This window comes from Oxyura jamaicensis, chromosome 4, assembly GCF_011077185.1.
Source record: "Oxyura jamaicensis isolate SHBP4307 breed ruddy duck chromosome 4, BPBGC_Ojam_1.0, whole genome shotgun sequence".
Classification (NCBI taxonomy): Eukaryota; Metazoa; Chordata; class Aves; order Anseriformes; family Anatidae; genus Oxyura; species Oxyura jamaicensis.
This window is the reverse complement of record NC_048896.1, coordinates 46062628-46077508: the sequence shown is the minus strand read 5'-3', so window position 1 is coordinate 46077508 and position 14881 is coordinate 46062628. Positions and strand designations below refer to the sequence as shown.

The 14881-nt window shown below is 46.9% G+C and overlaps 1 protein-coding gene across 2 annotated transcripts in view; it reads left to right on the top strand.

Moving 5' to 3' along the window:
- Positions 1-15: 15 nt before the first annotated feature.
- TET2 (tet methylcytosine dioxygenase 2) overlaps positions 16-14881 on the top strand; it is a 72866-nt gene continuing 58000 nt past the window's right edge. Inside the window, exon 1 of one of the 2 annotated variants that reach the window (XM_035325540.1) lies at positions 16-193. The gene's annotated coding sequence lies outside the window, so the exon portion shown is untranslated. Of the gene's footprint in view, positions 194-1295; positions 1545-14881 lie in introns of those variants that run through there. The other variant, XM_035325541.1, reaches the window with a different exon arrangement.

Genomic DNA, 14881 nt, shown 5'->3' with positions numbered 1-14881 from the left:
CGCGGGGCGCGCGCGGGGCGGCGCGCGGGGCGGTCGCCGACGTCAGGGCGCCGCGTGCCGCTGGGTGCGGGGTCCCGGCGGGCGCGGAGCAGAAGGAAGCAAGATGGCGGCCCTGTAGGAGCGGGGAGCGGAGCGCAGCGCGGCGCGGGGCGGTGCGGGCTGCCCGGCGGCAGGGCGGAGGGACGCGGCGCAGGTCAGGGCGGCTCCCCGGCGGCCGGCGGCGTGCGGGGAGGGAGAGGAGGGAGGGAGGGAGGGAGAGGAGAGGGACGCGGAGAGGGGCGGCGGGCGGCGGGGCGCCTGCGGGGGGTGGTCGCCGCGGCGCCCCCAACATGGCGGCCGCCTGACAGAGGCGCCGGGGGGCGCCGCCGGCCCCGGCCCCGAGCCTTTGTCCGGGCGGGGGGCTCGGCCCGGCCCCCCACCCCTCCGGGGGGCTCCGGGAGCGGGGCTGCGGGCCGGCCCCGGCTTTGTGGCGCTCCCCGGCCCCGGCCGACACAAAGGCGGGGCGGCGAGGGGGTCGAGGGAAGCGAAACCCGCTCCTGGGGGGCGAGGGGGAAGCGGCTGCGAGCTTCGCCGCCAGGCTTCCCTTTTTTTTTCTTCTTCTTCTTTTTTTTCCTCTTATTTTTCTCTCCCCCACCACCCCGCGTTGCTAAATCCTGCCGTCGGGGCCGCTTGCACAACGTGGCTGCGGGGAAACGGGCTGCGGGGGGCGCGTCCCCCCAAAAAAAACATCGCCAGGGGGTGGGGGGGACACGAGGGGACCCCGAGCCGCCCCCCTCGGCCGCGGAGAGGCGGCAGCCCCTTCCCTCCCTGCCCCGCTCGGCGAGCCCTCATCACAAGGTTTGTTTTCCATGATGAGCCGCATGCAAATCGCGCAGCCCTCGAGCACCCGGCTGCGAGCCGGGCTGCCTTCCTCCTCCTCCTCCTCCTCGGGAGCTGGGGAGTCGCGGCGGTGAGGAGACAGCGAGTGTCCCCAGTGAAAGCAGGGCAGTGGGTGTTGCTCGCCGGCTAATGAGGCCGCGCTGTTTGCATGTGAATGGCAGGTTGGCTCGCTGCGGCAGGGGGTGAGCTGTAGTAAATCGTACCTGCCTTCGCTCGTGTGTATTCCGCCCCGGCACTTTCTCCGGGGGTTGTGAAGTGCAAAGCGGGACGCGGTCGCCGGCGGTGAGGTGCTAATGGCCCGGGGTCGTGTAGGAGGGCGAGCTGCGGGGTGATCCGGCTGGTTAGAAGGTGGCAAAATCGACACCGTGGTCCCTGCAGTGTCCTTTAAAGAGAAGCCCTCGGCGTGGCAGGCTGGCCGTGGGTTATAAATCATTCTTCCTCTTATCTACTGGGAGTTAGACAAATTTGCTTAAGTGATGTGTGATGAACGCATTAGCCCCTTTTATCAGTAGCCGCAGAAAACGAACGTGTTTCTCTGAGTCCTTAGGGCTGCTCGCCCCTCAGCCATCGTTACCTTTCCCCAAACTCCTCGCCCTCTTGGTGGGCTTCTCCTTTCTTTTCCTCGTTGCCTCAAAAACTGACTTCTCTCACCCCTCCGAATAAAGGTAAGCTTATGCTGTTTATGTATAGTTTTCTGCTTGCTTATGTATCATGGTTAAAGCTCTGTATTTAAGAATGGTCACATAACAGCTTCTGATAGACTGTCATGCTACTTCTTTCAGCTCTTTCTCTCACAAGCAGGCAGCACTCAGTAGTTGCTGCTGTCCTCCAAGGCTTTCTAGGCTTCAGTTCCCTGGTGCTAAGTATCTGATACTTCCCCCCCAAAGACTCAGCTAAAGTTGGGTATGAAACATTGATGCTATATTGCTACATCTGTAGCAATTGTGACAGTTTTGTGTATTTCTTTTCCTGCTCCCGAAGTATATTCTTTCCACTATACTCCTGTCTATTGTGTCTTGAAAACGCTGGTAAATCTAGCAGGGCAAGAACTTTTTGGTCTGCCAGACTTGCTGCTGTTAACACTTTGAAAGAATGGAAGATATCTTGGATATCTTCCTGCAAATAAACAGCAATTTGGAACCAATGTAAATAAACTGCTGTTGGGCAATATTTTGACTCTTTCTTGGTGTCATGGAAAGCGTAGTGTGAACCCTGCCAGGGAAGTCAGAAGACATTTAAATCTAGCAGCTGCAGAGCAAAGAAAAAAGGGAGGGCAAAGAAGTGAAAAGTCACAGTGTTTAGGTGGCGGGACTAGGCTGCTGTTCACCAAATGAAGCACTCAAAAGTCACGTTTTAGTGGAAATAGTTGTCTCATTTGGAGGAGTGACATCAAGAAGCTTTGCAAACGCTTCCAGAGACCTCAGAAACCGGTTTTATGTTGCCTGTTTCAGAATTAATTGTTAACAAATACTCAAAAGAAGAAGAGGTTGCGCTGGAGACACTGAGGCTCCTGAAATATGCCAAGCTATCACTGCTCGTAGTAAGGCTTTTAACGAGGACTTTAGCATTGTGCTGTTTCCTGGCCTTTGGCCAGGGAGACTGGCATTGTTTTGATAGAGTGCGCATGGTCCTAGACTTTGGCATGTCAGCATTGTTTAAAGAACACGAAACGTGTGCCCGCCGAGGAGCTGTATTATGACAGACAGATTTCCAAGGTCTCTTGTTGGCACTAGCGCTGCATTGGATAAATGGAATGGGAGGCTGTAAACGTTTTGGTTTCTGCATGCGGGATCGGGAGACTCCGGCTGCTGAAGGGATCATCCTCTCACCCCAGGCACCTCAGGTGCTGGTGGGATGCAGTCTCACATACGGTTCCTTTATAGGTTAGTAACAGCCAAATGGTTCTGTAGGGGAAAAAACGTGTTTTGGAACAAACCTGCTGCTCAGATGTTGAAAAATGTGAGGTTTGGGTTGAAACGATGTTACTGGCCCTGTTTGGGACTATCAGGAATGTTTCACTTCAACCTTGCCTCCGAGTTACTTGTGAATAAATGGCAGCAGAGTGGCTTTCACAGCACGTGCTGAAGCGATGGCTTTAAATCACTTGCTCCGTTTCGTTCTGAGTGGTAGATATTTGGCTCCTGCAGAAGCAAGTGACACAAGTTGTTTTTACATTGTCCACTTCTCACGGCGGGATTTCAGATGAGCTGTCAAATTTGGCTTATCACGGTGACCCTTCTACCGCTCTCACTTGACTGCCACACAGTAGCTCTAAGCGTGGTAGCAGCATCTGTAAGCCAGCTTCACAACTGGAGCCTGAAAGTGGTAGAACAAAGTTGCCAAGTTTCAAGTAGAGTTGGTGGTTATCTTGGAAACGGCGCTGGAGAACACAACCACAAATGATTTTGCCAAATAATATACGGTATTTATTTAGTCCAGCTCCCTGATTGCTGTTGAGGCAGTCAGCCAGCAGCAGTAAGTGTTGTGACATCATTTTGAAAGGCAATGTGCTGGTTCTGAAATGGAGTGGGATGTACTATGATTCATTACTTAAAAAAAAAAAAAAAAAGCTGTAGTCTGAACGGAGATAAAGCATATGACTGCATCATGGCTGAAAGCCAAAAAGGGAATTATATGAATCAATCACACTTGCAGCATTATTCTGATCCCATTCTCCGTAAGGCAATGAATACCTTCTTACTCATTTAATGATATTCTGCAGGAAATGTATCCTTTTAAACACTGAACAAGTAACTAGAAACAAGTTGCTACAGTTCAAGCCAGTACACTTTCAGTTCGTCACTGGTTGCATCTTCAATTTGCATAGCTTGTCCCAATATCCTAGATAATAAAATGTTACAAATGGAAAGTACCATGAGTAATCATCTTCTCAGTCACCCATTGAAAAGAAATCACGTCTGCCTTCCCTTAGGGTAGGCAAGTCTCTTAAAAAACCCACCCCTTTCCCAAGGCATTGCTCAGCGTGTGGAGGCAGAGGTGGTGGGGTTAAGGAGTGAAGCTGTGAGCCTCCAGCATCAGCTGGACTAATCCCAAGGACAGCTGATGACTGGCACGAAAAGTTGTTCGGATTAAAATGCTGGGAATATGTCTCACATTACACAGCAGGGGCTAACAGAAGGAAGGTGGAGAAAAACAAGGTTTGAAACAGAGGAACAGCTAGCAGCTAATTCCTTCCACATAGGATGGAAGGAAGGAGCAGAAATGCCCTGCCTCACAAGGGGACCAGAAAGCTCTACTAGTTGTTCACCACAAAAGGTTTTAAATCAGGACAACTCAAATAGAGTTGCTATGCTTTGCAATACGCTTTAACAACTAAAAGACTTAAAGATTTAAATTGCTGTCTATCTTTTCAAGCAGGCGTGTTCACCTCTGTGAAACACCTTCCAAAAAGCTGAATCATCTTAGCAGCCTGAGCAGAATTCAGGCTCTCCTTCAAAAACAAAGTTTTCTGTGGAGTTGTGGGTTCCAGGTTGGAGTGCCTTGTAGCATACGTATGGCGAGAAACCCCAGTAAGATTATTCTGAGAAATAAAGGCTTGCAGTATCGAGGCTTCAGTTTGACCTAATTCTTGGTGTTATTTTTATTATTTTTAACTTTGTCTTTTAAAAACAGCAACTACCATGCAGCATTTCTATCCAAGTGTGCAGAGGAACAAACTTGTCCTATACTCAAGTTCAACAAGACAGGAAAGTTCAGCATTTTAATCTTAACCAAGTAAAGCATGTCTTTTAAGACAGTTTCTCCATGCACCTTGCATACAAAAGGTATGTTTCTTCAGAAACATGTTTGACTGCTGATGCAACAAGTAAAAATTCCATGATGAGGTAAAGGCCAGTGCTTCCACAAGCCTGCGCGATGCTGTCCTGCTCCTCCACTTACTGGAAAAGTGGCGGAAAACTTTCCAAGCTTTCCTATCAAGATCGCACTTTGAAAAAGCTTCTGTAGTCCTGGATGAGAACATGACTGTTAGATCCAGAAAGAATTTCTACATGAGAAATAAAAAGGGAAATTATTTATTAAAAGCATGTTGTATTTGGAAGAAGCATTTGTACTCCTCTTGCATGTGGTAGCAAAGCAGTGAGCAGCAGGTGAGTGGCTTGACAGATAAGATAAGCAAGAGGCACCCCTTGGAAGTGTTTTCCATGTGTACAGGGCAGTGCCCGTTTTGTAATTAATTACTATGATGCAATTTACACAACGTGAAATATCTTCATGTGTTCCCCATTATTGCTTCTGATCTTGACCATATTCCACGTGGGTTCCCAGGGTACAAATATGGGTTTTGCCAGAGTATGTCTGGGGGAGGGGAAGCTTCCAGGTTGGAGCAGGATTTTTTGCAGACATGTAAAGAGAGTAATGACTTCTGCATTCGTTACTATTCATTACTCGTGAGCTATGCTATCCCCAAATTCACATGTTGGCGACTAAAACAACTCTTCTGCTTAATCTTTCTAATAATGCATAAACAGTCTAAGCCTTGTCTTCCAAATGTCCTGGCACGAGCTGCTTGAAGTTGAGTCGTGCTGGAAAAGGATCTGGCGGCAGCGCGCTCGCACCACAGCTCCCTGTGCGGGCAGGCGTTACGCTCAGGACGATGACTCTCCACGCGGTCGCGCGCACGTGGCCAAGTGTTTACAAACAGTGTCCCAGCATCCTCAGCAGCTGCCTCCATGCAGCCAGCGAGGAGCAGGAGGCCGGAGTCCTAGGAATGGCCCAGTCCTCGCGGGAGGGGTAAGAAATCCAGCACACAGAGGAGCTTAAAGAAGCAGGCTGTCGTTGGGGTTTTGGCTCGGCTTGCTGCATCTGTGTTCCATCCTAGGCTCCCGGTGCCTCTTGCAGACACCCCTGTTTCCCCCTTCCACCGTCTGTGTCGACACATTTGCTTGGAACGGGCAGACCCAGGCTGTGAGACACCGTTAAGGGAATTGTTGCAGAGGTTTTGAATGATTCCGCCCCTTGCCCTTTTCAAAAACGTGTAAGGAATCAAATCCCCAAAGTTTTCAAGAGCAGGTCTTTGCAATACAAGGGTCCCACCGTAAGTTGTTAATATATTTTTCCCTTCATTAGGCATGACTCACTGCCTGTTGGAATACGAGAACAATTCCCTCTTTAACAAACAAGAAAGAAATCATGAAGGCTGCTAACTTTATAAGTAAAATCAAATAGCTGAAAGTCTTTATTACTTCATGAGACATGTTGACACAACGAGGCGTTGCTGTTACGAAAGTTAATACCATGTGCTGTGAGGCAAGCTGTAGATCTCCACGAGGCATAAGAAGCTCAGTGGAGATTTCTGTGCTTGCTCTACCCAAAGAATAATGCCACCGACCTGCAGAGGGGAGGAGGGAAGTGTTGGTAATTACTGGGGTCATCTTGCCAAGATGGCTTTGGGAAGCTCAGCTGAAAAGGCAGCTCAGCTGGATAGAAGCGTGGATTTCGGGCCACCCCCTGTAGCCGAAGCTGTCAAACAGGTTCACATCGGAGGAGACACTTTGAGCCTGTGCCATGTGCTCCGTGGGGCCTTGTTAGCAGAGGTGCTGCTCCTCTTCCAGACATGTTCGTTTACAGACCCGGGCACAATTTTCAGTCTCCCTTGGGACTGCGTACAGAGGACATCGCTCGGTCTGAAAAACGAGTCCCAAGAACTGGTTTTTCCGTACAGAGAGGCAGCAGTTGGTCCAGGTGTCTCTTCCTTATTCTGAATGTGTCTGCATGAGTCATGGCATTCACTATCATGCAGCGGTGGCTGGAGGCCAGTGCACTTGCTGTACCTGTGACTTTTACCATTTGTTGTATGTTCACACTGGTTGCTTCCATTTTACATGAACTGCGCTTAATACCATTGAGTTTTGTTACTGTGCTCCAGCAGTTTCCTTCTCACCTGTCCTCTCATTTGCTCGACACAGCTGCTTGTCTCAGATCCAGAACCTGCTGCTGTTTCGCAAAGCTCTTCACCTCCTTTCATGTCCTTCTGACTTCTTTGACCCATGGTTCCCATTATTCTTGGCGCAGCTGTTCTCGCAGGAGGCGACAAGCAAGAATAAAAGAATACATAAGGGAATATGCGAAAAAGGCATTTCTGAGTTTGCAGTGCTTGTTCCTCCTCTTGCCACTTTTAGTGCTGTTACAGAGATCAAAGGGTAAGCGTTAACCCTGGGCCTGATGCTGACACGAAAGTTTTGCCCTCGACTTCAGCGTCCTTTAATCAGTTGCCCTCCGTATTCGTTCCTTCGCATGAGAGCCAACAACTGTCTGTGCAGCACTCACCCCCATCTTCATGCTCCTGATACTTTTTTTTCATCTTTGTTTAATCTGTTTGTTCTCTTGGTGCTACTTCACTCGTGTTTGAAGTCACATACTTTGAAGTTATACAATTCTTCTACTTGCCAAAGGACACACAACTCCTTCAGCCCTTATGTAAGCAAAAAGGAGAAAAGAATGATTGCATGTTTCCTCCTGTGTGAAAGCAGCATTACTGTTCTGTTCACAGTAAAATGAGGAAAGGGACTTGTTGCAGTAAGGCATGAGTTGCTTCCCTTCCCCCCACGTTACTAAAGTTCACAGAAGGGAGAGATTTCCTTGAAGCTTAAAGTGCATTTATAGCTTAACAAGAAGAATGCAGTTTATCCCTGAAAGAGAACATATGAAAGCTGGAAGATACATTGGACTTGCCTTTCTCTGGGATTTGGAAAACTGTGTGGGGGTGCATGTATGCATTAAAGACCTTCACATTTTTTATTTTTTAATTTTTAAAAGGCAACCTTTTTGTTCCCACTGTGCTCCTTTGCTAGCTTGCCTGTTTTGCTTTCAACTTGATCTGCCCCAAAAGGTCTGGAGTATTACTAAAATGGCAACAGTAAAAAGCAAAAGCATGAAAGCTGAGCAACTGAAGAGGGCTGGATTTAACCCTTATTTATCTCATACAGCCAGCAGACATTTGGGGGAGAGAAAATCTATGCTAATGAGACCCACTCCACACAGTTTCTAAGTGTACACAGCACAGACCCAGCAACAGCTGAAAGCAGTGAGCAAATAGGGAAATGCACTCTTGGTATTTATAAAAATGAAAAATGCATGAAACAGAAAAACGGTCTTTCAGTTCTGTTGTTCCTGTGGTGTTCTCCATACTTTCCACAGTGTATTTGGTCTTTTTAAGTAAGTTTGGACCTGAGCTTTTCTGCTCCCATGTAATCCTTAATGCAGAGAAGCAGCTTTGGAAGGTGTGAGAAAGTAGTGGGAAGGATAAGAATTAGGCTGATGTATTTTTCTCTGCGTTACTACATGTGGTGCCTGACAAGTGGAAGAGATTAGGTAGGGGAAAATACATATTTTTATGTATGCCTGTGTTGTGCAGTTGACAATATGTTAGGTGCCCCCCTCGCCGGTGCTGTCAGCTGACGTGTGAGCCTGCAAACTGATGGCAGCCCCTGTGTTTTCACAAAGCCCTATTGATTGCTCCTTCGTGGAACAGAAGCAGTTGGCCTGTGGGAAGACACAGGAGAGAGGCACCTCCTCAGACCCACAAACTTTGTAGCAACTGGAAAAAAATAAAATAGTTTGGGGGGCATTTTTCCCTCTTTTGGGGAAAGAGGAAGGAAATAGGTAGAAAAATGCAGAGGGGAGTTTAGAGGCTACAAAATGATTTTTACTTCAAAAAAAAAGTTTTCGAAGCAGTTGCAAGTTTGCACGTTTCCTAGAAAATACAAAGCCTAGCTGATGCATTGGGAAGAAGTTTTGCCTCTGGAAGGGTGAGTCTGTAACTATCTCCTGCACAGCTGCTTTTTCTTGAAGCAAGTGCTACTAGCTGGCTGGAGATACTTTGTGGGACAAGCCATAGCATGAGTCTAGTTTGGGATGGCAACTCTGATGCTTCGAAGTATAAGGAGTGGATAGAGTGAAATTAATTATTGCGCATTAGGAGGCACCTCATATCCCAGCCATGAAACAGAATCCCACTGTGCTTGGGGCTGTACAAACACAAGCCATTTCTGTTCCATTTTGCTATTTAATGCAGCAAAGGAGACAGTTAAAGGAAAAAAAAAAAAAAAAAAAAGCCTGGCAGCACACAAGGGCTAGAGTGTTAGTGACTCTTGTTTATAACACAAAGCAGAGGCAGACAGCTGTCTTCCAAAAAACTAAATATTTGCAGTAAATAAAGCAAAGCTGCTATTGCTACCTGCTCTGTGTGAGTTCAGAGGAGTTCCTAACCAGCACTGCTGCAGCCTTTTCCCTAGGGTGCTCGTATTAATGAGCAGGCAAAACACACGGGGAGTAAGAGAAAGGGTAGAAAATTAATAAGCAACAACTGAGAGCCAAAGCGCGCACAGATCACAAAACATGGTACAAACCTTGCTGGAGCCATTCATTTCAGTACTTTTTTTTTTTTTTTTTAAAAAAAAGGCAAAACAAAACTAAAAGACATACAGGAAAGCTGTGGTATAGCTGGGAACTGAACCCATATCTCTTATGCCCCAGTGCTTTACCCATGATACCCTCCTTCCTGCTCATTCAGAAGTTTACAGATAGTTTTCTCTGCTTACTAAGATAACAGAAGTATCAATTTTAAGAAACAGAAACTAGAATCAGAAACGAGTAGCTTTTCACTTTTTTTCAGAAGCTGTTTTTCAGTAACATTTTCTGTTAATTGACAGCACTTTTTTTTTTTTTTTTTTGTCTCCTTCCCCTTCTGGAGGAGTCTCAGGACCTTTAAAGCAGCAGTGCTAATCCAAAACAAGCCAAAAAATTGTTCCTCAAATTCTGTTGTTTGTCTCCTCAGGGAAAAGGACTGCTTTTGTGTACTGCTTGGACTATGGCAGTGCTGAAACCCTCAACTCTAAGTGAGAAAAGGTGCAGGGAAGGAAGGGTGTTATCTCGATCTTACTGGTGCTGCAGATGTCTCCATGCACCTCCAAACAAACAAGCAGAATCTCACAATGAGCTAATTATAATTAAAAACAGTGCGTTGTGTCGGTTAATTGCAGTGAGTAGGACAGAGTTGTGTAATGTCATTTCAGTAAGTAGGTACTCCAATAATTCCCATTAACCTTTAATACCCTTGATCCTCCTATTCATTCAGGCAAGATTTCCCACAGTCTGCAAACTGTTCTGTACGCCAGCCCAAACCTACCACACGACTCCTGTTTTGATCTGTTTTATCAATTAAAGGTTCGTCAGGGTTCATGAACCCTCATGCTGATGTCATACTTGGTAGTGGAGCTTGAAGAAAAAGGAAAAAAAAACCTTTAATTTGCTGCCAAAACTTCTCTCTGCTGGAGGCGGGATGGTACAGACCTGTGCAGGTGACACAAACCAGGCAGCATTCATAGCTTTCAATGTAACAGTCTCCTAGACCTCAATTGGAGACTGTGAATTTTGGTGTCTTTGGGATTTACTGGGGATTCTTAGGCCACAGGTGGCTGTAGCTCGAGCTGCCTGTTTTGGTGCTTAATGCATTTAATCGAGAGCCCACCCCACATAACTTCAGCAGGTTCAGAGACTCGTGATACAATCCATGATGAAATGCATTCGGAAATAAAATCCGATGGGTAATTTAGCTCGGGCAGCATTCCCTTGGATGCTGACAGAGGCAGTTGACCGTGAAGGACAGATGGATTTTTCCCTGCCATGTTTATAGATCCAACAGTGCTGCAAACCACAATGCAGAAGGACCGGGAGCTAGCGTGGCGGCTTGCCTCCTGGTTCCCCCAAGTTTTTGCCAGTCCCCTGGCAGTCTGGAGGTTTGGCGGCTGGGTCCCCACGTGGCTGGTGCGCACGTGGCCGCGGTGTTTACAAACACTGTCCCAGGCTTCCCCGGGACGCTGCGTGACGGGCCAGAGGGTGCCACGCTGCAGGACCTTGCCACGGCTTGCGCCAGCCCGTTTGTCACCCACGGCTGCGGCTGCTGGCGGCAATCGCAGCAAAAGGCTGAGCTGACGGAGCCTGCTAGCGCGCTGGGGTTTGCTCGTTTTACTTTTAAGCGATATTCAGCCTGGGGTTTAGAGTAAGGTCGTCCACGGTGAGTCAAAAATAGAAACTTTATTGCTCGATAGAGTAGCAGCGCTGGAGAGCGCTAGCTAGACAGGCATACAACAGCGAGGAGGGTACTTCTCTGCTTTCCAGAGACGCTGCTAGGGAACTAGGTAACGCTTACACTAGGGCAGGATTTCAGAAAGCCTGTGCAAGTGCATGGGCGCCTTTTCTATTTCCCATTGACAAACCAGGGACCCCTTTTTGTCCAGATTTAAGAGACGAGTCTCAGCGAAACGCAAGACACGCGGAGCAGCCAGTGTTCGGGGCCACAGTTGCGTTATCAGCAGGAGAGGACTGCCTTGGTTCTGCTTTGTTTTGGCAGGCCATTGGCATACAGCAAGCAAGAGGTTTGGACAGCTGTGTGTTGCTGTATTAAATGGCCTTCCATAGCCGGGGCACAAAAAGACAAAGCATGCATATTTCCAGGCACTCAGCTAAAATGGTATTGACTTACTTTTTGCTGCTCTCCTCACGAGTTCAGAGTTCAAGGACTCCTATATCTACTGTACCTTGAGTTCAGATAACAAGACACAACTACACCGAGAGAAACTAACAGAGAAGTCCGTGTTCTTCAAAGACAGGCATTTTTCTGTACATGTTCCCCTGTTGTGTTTCGGGGTGTGCACTGTTTATTTTTCTCCTTTTGTTTTACTCTCCCTCCCGCTCGGCCTCTGCAGCGCTCCGTGCACACGCTCTTGCAGCCGCCTCTGGCTCGCAGGGCCTGAGAAGTGCAAACTCAGCAGGGACTGGTAACACTTTAACTCTTTGTCCTATTCTCAGCTCTCCCAGCAAAGGTCAAAGCAAACCAGACTTACAGCTGCGCTTGAAACAGAATGGTAGGAGAGAGAGGGAGGGACGGGGAGCGCAGGCTGTTACCCCCTCCTGCATACTTTGTCTCCAAGCACGTGAAGTGTGTGGCCAGGGTGAGATGAAACTTTCCCTAGCCTTTGGGTGGCTGTATCTGCTAGCTCCTCTTTAAGAGGAAATGAAAGACTTGTGACTTTTGTTTATACTGGCCATATCTAGCTTCACACAACTTCTGCCGATAAACAGGAATAATTTAGGAGCTACTTCCTCAAATGCCTGAAACGTGGTCTTAATTTCATCAGTGCAAAGCCAGCAAAAAGCTATTACAGACATGATGTCTCGGTTATCTGTCTTTGAAGTCATTTTGGAAACCCTGGCAACATGCCCTTATACAATTCTTTCTCCTAATAGCCATAGTTTGGCATTGTGTTGAGGGACCACGCTGGCTCCAGTTTCGCTGACCGAGGGCAGAAGTGAGTTTTGTTTTCCTTGAGAACCTTTCAAAGCGCTGCCATTTGCTTACGGCTGAGAGAAGGAACCTGCCTCGACACCAAGACAAGCCCATGTGTGCCACGCGCAAGAAAAAGGCTCCCATTTCTCCCTTCAGGCGACCCGCTGGCGTGTTTCACGCAGCCACGAGGGGAATGCGCCAGCCAGAGAGTTGGCGCTAGCCGGCTTAGCGACATCGATACCAGCGCCGAGGTTTACCTCCCCGCCTGGCGCTCTGGGTCAGTTTGATGCCTCACCACGTGCTCGCGCGCACATGGCTGCAGTGTTTACAAACATGACCCCAGAACTCTTACGGGCGGTTATGAAAGAGCCAGCAAATGCCGTATCCCCTGCCGCGAAGCTGACCTAGATCGCCAGCGCGGGGAGCGAGTACAAGGCGAGCGAGCAGAATGTAGGCTCTGAGCACACATTGAGGCACTTGGGGAGGTGATTTTGCTTCCAAACTCATTTGAAATATCATTGCCACCACGAGAGAATTTTCCACCGTAACCTAAAAATAGTTACTATAAGCTAGCAGGAGCGGGTGAGTGATTCAGTAGCTCGGGGATAAAGGTGACTGTGTTCTTCGGCACTGTAAGTTTGTTTCTTTGCTGAACTGACTCAAAGTACATAAAATTTTCAAAGTGGTAAGGAAGTGCAAAGCGGGCTTACTTTGGCTAAAATAAAAGAACACTGCGTGATTGTGTGCTTCCTGATTGACAGTTCCCTTTTTATTCCTTTATTAACACTTGCACTCAGGCGCTAATGAATGCCTCGCTGTTGGATAGTGACCATCCGGTTAGGAAAAAGACGGCTTAGTAGTTTCAAGTGCCACACCTTTCTCTACAGAATATGAATACCACTGTACTTTCTGGCATGGGCCTCAAGAAAAAAATGTCCCTCTAGCAAACCAGGCCTTATACTCAGCTGTCAGATGTCCACACTTCTTCTCCATATGTATTTTTTTACTCGCTTTTGGACATACTAGATGCTTATTAGAAAAATCAATTTATCTCTTCCTTATGCTTGAAGTTCTTCAAGGAAGTTTGTATTGTACTTGAAATTACCCTAAAACAGTTTCCTTCCTAGAAGTTAGCAGTTTATTGTAAAATGGAAGTACGTGGTCTGACGATTGGTTGTTGACAGACTCTAGCCTTCTTGAAGTTTTCTCAGAAAAGCATGTATGTGGAGGAAGACAGGCTATACAACCGTGACTGGTTGCCAAAGATAAACACAGCCTTCTTGAAAAAGCTGCTAAACTAGCAAAAAATAACCCATGCTTGTTAATAAATCTCTTCCAATTTTTCCTTTTGAAATCAAACAATTTACTTACTCCCAGCTTTGCAAAAGCCTACTAAGCGGTGAAGGGTGTTTTTTTTTTTCCTCCCAGACAGCAAGGTTGACCTTTCTGAGGGAGACGAGGTAGTAGAAAGATCATAGTTCTATTTTATACCAGTTACTATGATACATCTCGGTGTTTGTAAATATCATAATGGCAAAGCCCTTAGGAAAGACACGCTATGAGCTTCTCCATGCCTCTTTCCTAACATGCTTCTGTCCCATTATTGAAAGCAACTCCTGCAAGCATGGAGCTAGTCCAGAGTCTTCACCTTTTCCACCTGTATCCTTGACAGCTCTGCATTAAGAGTCACCAAAGCTGCTGTAGATATCTTTTATTATTTACACAAAATGAGGCAGGAAGGCCAGAGCTGGTCACCAGCTGCCTTCACGTGGTCAGATAGCTCTAGCCAGAGAAGGTGAAGAGCTCTGCAGCTCAGCCCCACACTGGTTTTGTCCCAACTCCTAGCTCAGTTTTAATGTTGCTTTTGGCATGTGAGCAAATGTGCTTCCATCTGTTATTGATGTCTCTTCACTGCTGAATGTTCATTATGGTGTTCATTACAGTGTGTATAATAGACCTAGGGATAAGAATGGAAGGACTGAAAATGGGTCACTGCTATGGTCTTATTTTAAGTGTTCTTTGTGGCCTTTCTTCTGCCTGCGGAAAGCAAATCCACCTTACAGTGAATCTGTACAAGTACAGGCAGCCTCAGAGAAAGCAGAACCAACAGTCTTAATCTCATCTTCTCTGAATCTGTGTAGCTTTTTTACTGGGTGCATCATAGTACAGCTTCTAGATTCATTCTCCAGTAGTCCCCAAGCACTTTTTGAAAATATTCTGAATCAGAAAGTATCGAGGCTTACCAGGACTAGTTTATTAGTATTTATGATGTCTGTGGGCTTTAGCAGAACATTTAACTTAACCAGGGGAAGATCTATACAGATATACAAATGATGCGTCTAGCACATCTTTTGACTCAGAATCTTCTCATTATGACCATTAATGATGCCTTCTTACATTATAAGAGCAGACTCTTTCAATGAACAAAATGTAATGAAAGAAATGCTGCTTATGATAAAGATGATTTAACTCCATGCTTTTAAGTTGGAGACAGGATGGAAGAAAATACTGTAAAATTTACCACTCAATGCTACAGGGTGAATAAAAACCATTGTGTCAGTTTAGATGAGTATCTCAAAATAAATACAGACTCTGTCATGGGTTTGTCCTCTAGGTAAAAAAGTAAGGGAAATCTTGTTCAACAAGTTCAGCAAAAGGCACACCTAAAGTTTAATTATGTCTTCAGATGCATAA